This window comes from Nannobrachium achirus (genome assembly GCF_963921795.1).
Source record: "Nannobrachium achirus genome assembly, chromosome: 19".
In the NCBI taxonomy this organism is placed as follows: domain Eukaryota; kingdom Metazoa; phylum Chordata; class Actinopteri; order Myctophiformes; family Myctophidae; genus Nannobrachium; species Nannobrachium achirus.
In genome coordinates, this window is record NC_137826.1 from 35,501,675 (window position 1) to 35,506,663 (window position 4,989).

Consider the following 4,989-nt stretch of genomic DNA (forward strand, 5'->3'; position numbering starts at 1 on the left):
TCAACGATCAAACACAAGGTCTGTACACAGTCCGATAATAAAATGCCTTTAAAAAACATGGAAATGGTTCCTGTCGAAATTATGAGCTCATTTTGTATTATATGCAGACGCTGGGACCCTGCCAAGAGTTCTGGGCCCCATAAAAAGAATAACTTTGGCCCTCAAAGCTACGGTATGTGTGTGGAAAAAGTGCGGGTGAGTATCCGGCAAAGTTTTTGTTTAATAGAAAATGTCACTATTCCTCCTGGAGAAAAGCTGCATGTGTGTGTTTTAAATATTCTTTTATGGCATTTCTGCCTTATTAGATATTATAATATGGAGAGCGACAAGACAAATGGCAGAGTGGTAACATGCAGCTGCATCGAAAGTCATGACGTAAGGTATGAACGCATGGGAGAACTGTGTGTGTGTGAGTGTGTGTCCGTTTGTCTTCATGTCCAAACTTAAACTGTAAAAATCTGAGTGCTACATTAACTCTGAGAGTGTATGAATGAAACCAATGGATGATTTTGGGGTTCAATGGTTTTTACTTGTACCCTCAGACTTGAATTAAACACTCGAGCTTTTACTGTGTGTGTGTGTACAATTCCAGATACAGGTTCGGTTCCACATGATGTGCTGGCGGTGGTGGCACGCAAACCCTTCCTTCCGGATGCAGATCCTCTATTCCTAGACGGGAGTCCCGGGTCCGAGTCCCATCCCAGGGCAAAGTTAGCAGGGCACTTCGAGGACCAGGGAGTCAGTCGGGGGTCACTTTCCCAGCCAGCCAGGGAGGCAGGGACCCGGGAGTCGGGACCTCCTCTGAGGGCGTCCATCTGAGGCCTAATCCACAGGAAATACAGGCAGGTCCACCCCAACCCAGCCCCCCACCCACCCTCATCCTCTTTCTCTCTTTCTTTCTCTCTCTCTCTATTCCACTCCAACCCTGCATCCCATCCATCCATCCATCCTTCTGTACCCCCCAACCCCCACCTTCGCAGGCCAGAAAAGCCCCGTAAATTCAAAGCATCTGTACGGAGCAGGGGCCAATCCAAAGGCCGCGCTTCTCAGAGCCCGCGCAGATGAAATTTTATTCTTTGCACGAAAAAATTACTTGCGGGGGTAGAGAACAAAACACAAAATAAAGTAAAGCAAACAGAGGGGAAGATCAAGGCGGAGCGGAGACGCGGGGTAAGACGCTGGTCATCAGAGATCTGTGTTCATAAGAAGAATGTAATATTATGTCCTTTATGACTCCAACCTTTGCCGTTCTTAACAACAACAGCCTGTTTCAAGGGGTTTATTCCCTTCAAGGGATACCTTGACTTTTCTTTTCTTTTTTTCTCTTTTTTTTTTTTTTTTTTTTGGCTTCCAAGAAAAACTTTATACGGAATGCCCTCTCAGTTGTCCTGAAAATGGCCTCTTGAGACGAATGTATATTTGATCCTGTGATGAAATTGCCTTTAATATAGATAGATTAGCCTCCGTGTTTCCTATGCAGATATTGCTTAATGAAATCATAGCATGACCAAGATTTAAAATGTCAACTTATCCCTTTAAGCATTATTCCCTATGTCCCAATATATGATTAGCTACACGTCAGAATGCAATTAGATTGGGGTCATAGTTTTAGTTTGATGATATTTGCCAGGTTTTAGAAGTTGATGAATAAAAAGAGAAGGCAGCTCTGCATTATTATGGGTTGTAACATTTTTACGTGACTTTTAGGGCAAAACCTAACATCATGTGCATTTGTGCACCCATCTTGTTTGATCAAAATGAGAGTTTGAGTGTCTAATAAATGTTAACCGTCCAACTAACGGAAAGACAGACATCCCTATCACTATGTAACATAACGCGAGTGCTAAAACCTCACCCCACAATTTCATTCAATGCTACAGTACTGTATATTGAAAGCTATGAAAGCCGGATTTACCTCTCTAAGCACTGCTCTGGCAATATTTCCACGTGGTCCTATTTGAGTTGCATTAACTAGTGTATAGCTCTTTCCTGTTGTTGAAGAGGGGCAGGTATAGTCGGTGAGGCCAGGCATTCCCAGAACGTTTTCAGTTCCAGGAGCTCAGAATAGATGCACACTAAGCCATGGAGCCCCATTTGATTAGACTTGGTCCACCGGAGTGCTGTAGGAGAAGGCTGCGCTATGATCTGTTGCAAAATTGCAAAACTCCACATGTACAGTATGAGGATTTAACAGTAGGCCCTACACAGTGAGAGTCAAGCAAGTCAAGGAATAAGGTCATATTATCATAAGCCTACACTGGTTCATTGTGACGGAACATAAAATGAGTTAATTATTGTTCATTTCATTTTGGGGGCCCACAGGGATCCATTCAAGGACCCTCGAGAGACACTGGGAGCTCACTTTGAGAGAAACGGAGCGTTCAGTTACATTTCATGTTGAAATAAGTTTACAAGGCAGAATCGTGCATAAGCCTGGCAGTAAAGTGATTTTTCACATTTCAGATTCAGCAGCTGTGAAGGATATTTGTGGATGTGGTAGCATGTTGCTGTGCCTGTCAATGAAGTTTAAACAAGTAGTCTTTGGTTGCTTTTGGTCAGCGTCTGCTGTGATGTGGTGAGAGACATAGTCACACGAGATCCTCGACAAATTCCGAGAACTCAAAGGATGGATTTACGCGAGAACCTAGAAAATCTAATTTCTGACCTTATTTGACCCACAGTAGACAGTATATATGTAGGAAAATGTAATTAAATGCATCTGGGTCTATGTCAGACCTGGGTCAAATAGCACATGCAAATTGCCTTTAAAGTTTGTTTAAATGTACCTTCAGCACCAGAGTTGTGTTTATTGTATAATGACTATTCAGATAGTATCACATATAGATATACGAGTCGAGTCAGCGTAGAAAATACATTCTGTGAACTGTTTTCAAATACCTTTCCCCCAGATCTTTATCCTACTGTAATCCACATACTCATAATCGACCAATCAACCTTATCTTTGATCATTCTGCCACATTTTCTTCACCATTTACTCATATTTTTGCTGACTTTTCCAAAATGTCCGTCTGCTTCACCGCATGACGCTGCTGCTCACTGCCAATATGGCATTACGAGTGAATTTCCTCTCAATCAAAGCTAAATCTACAGCATGGGGGCTACTTCTGTTGTGGCTTACATGGATAGATGTAGCTGTCCTGACGTCCAACATGGCTGTCCGCTCCATGCTCACAAGTGCTATGTCTTGCCTGATTTATGGTAACTCCTATATTTTATTGAAAAGTTGCACAACGTGATTTGATTCCAATTCCAAGCTGTGTGTGTGTGTGTGTGTGTGTGTGTGTGTGTGTGTGTGTGTGTGTGTGTGTGTGTGTGTGTGTGTGTGTGTGTGTGTGTGTGTGTGTGTGTGTGTGTGTGTGTGTGTGTGTGTGTGTGTGTGTGTGTGTGTGTGTGTGTGTGTGTGCGCGCGCCATGTGGCCTGCTAATTAGAGAGGGATTCCTTGTTGTGAACTCGGTAGGTTAACTACTTAAGCCCTATTTTATACTTTGGCTCGGGAAAATAGCCAATCTAGAAGTGTTGCATGATGCATTGTATAACTACTGTATAGATATGCTATTTTCACTATTTTCTGAAGTTAAAAGAAATTGCACCTATGACGACGTGCCCAGTCTCAAAGTGGTTAATTGCCTAAAATGTAAAAAATAGAAGTAGTTATCAATTTTCTCACAATGTTACAGTAAAGCGAAGCCACGTCGGCTCCTATAGTATTTCCCACTATGACTCCATGTCCCATAATCCCATGATCCACAGTCATTAAACAAGGCTAAAGAAGGGATATCTAACGGCTACCAGGGGCCGGGAGGGAGTGGCACCCATTCGCACCATGTCGCTTTCAATCCACAAGTCCTTATTGAGCCTGTGTGACTGGGGGCTGCGGTCTGCAAGTGTCAGAAGATGAATTAGTATCGACATGGAGGGCTGCCTCCTCTGCCACTCTCCTGCCACCTCTGAGGGGTTACGTCCAATCCAGCCCCGGCCACATCACGCTGTTGGGCCTTTTTAATGCAGGAAACCTGATCTCCCGGTGCCTTTTGATGGGCTGATTCCCCGGCTTAGGAGAATAAATTAAATTCAATCCCCCCGCCTATAGGCCTCAGCTGCAACGGAGAGGCATAGTGATTTAGCATTTTCATCTGGGGAGCTCAGAGGGGCCAACTTTACCTTTGCCTGCTATCCACTCCACATCAACCTTGTCTGACAGCACACACGAAAAAAATAAAGTTGTTTGGGAGAAGAAATATAAAAGTTTTTTATTTATTTAGCGGCCGTAACGATGTGTGAGTCAGGGTTGACGGTCGCTGTCGAATGGGACGGGGACAAGGGTTGGAGCAGAGGAATAATTGCTGCCCTCTTTGGCTTGGCTTTGGAGAGGGAGTGGAAGGCAGAGGATGCCTGGCTCAGCCGTAGAACACCCGACTCTCTCAGGATTCCAACATTCTGATAGACAGACGGCCATTACAATATTCAGGCCTGATCCCCCGATGCCCCGTCACAGTGTGAGGGACTTTGCTAGAGCCACCAGTCTTACGTCCAAAAGGGGATAACAAGGCTGTAATATGTGTTTAGACTGCTGATCTCTGGCCTTGTGTCGCTTGGTTGTGTGACTAGCACAGCACTGCAGGGGGATTTGAGGATTATGAGCTAGAGCAGAATGCCCCTTGTTAGCGCAAATTATGAGACACAGTCTGACAGATGACTATATATATTCTCTGGACAATTAAGTAGCAATACTACCGTCCCCCCCATATGTGCAAATTGCCCATGTGCAACATGGAGAAATAAATAACTACTGTATGTATTGAGTTGCACTTTTGAAATTCTAGCTGCTTCCCTGGTTGGTTTGCATTCCAAAATGATGTAACAACTGGACTGACTTTCTTTCTCTCTATTACAATGCGAAATCACAACAAAGTGTCTCAAAACACTTTGCATATAGAGCCAAGACCCCTAGAGCCAGAATGTGGCGA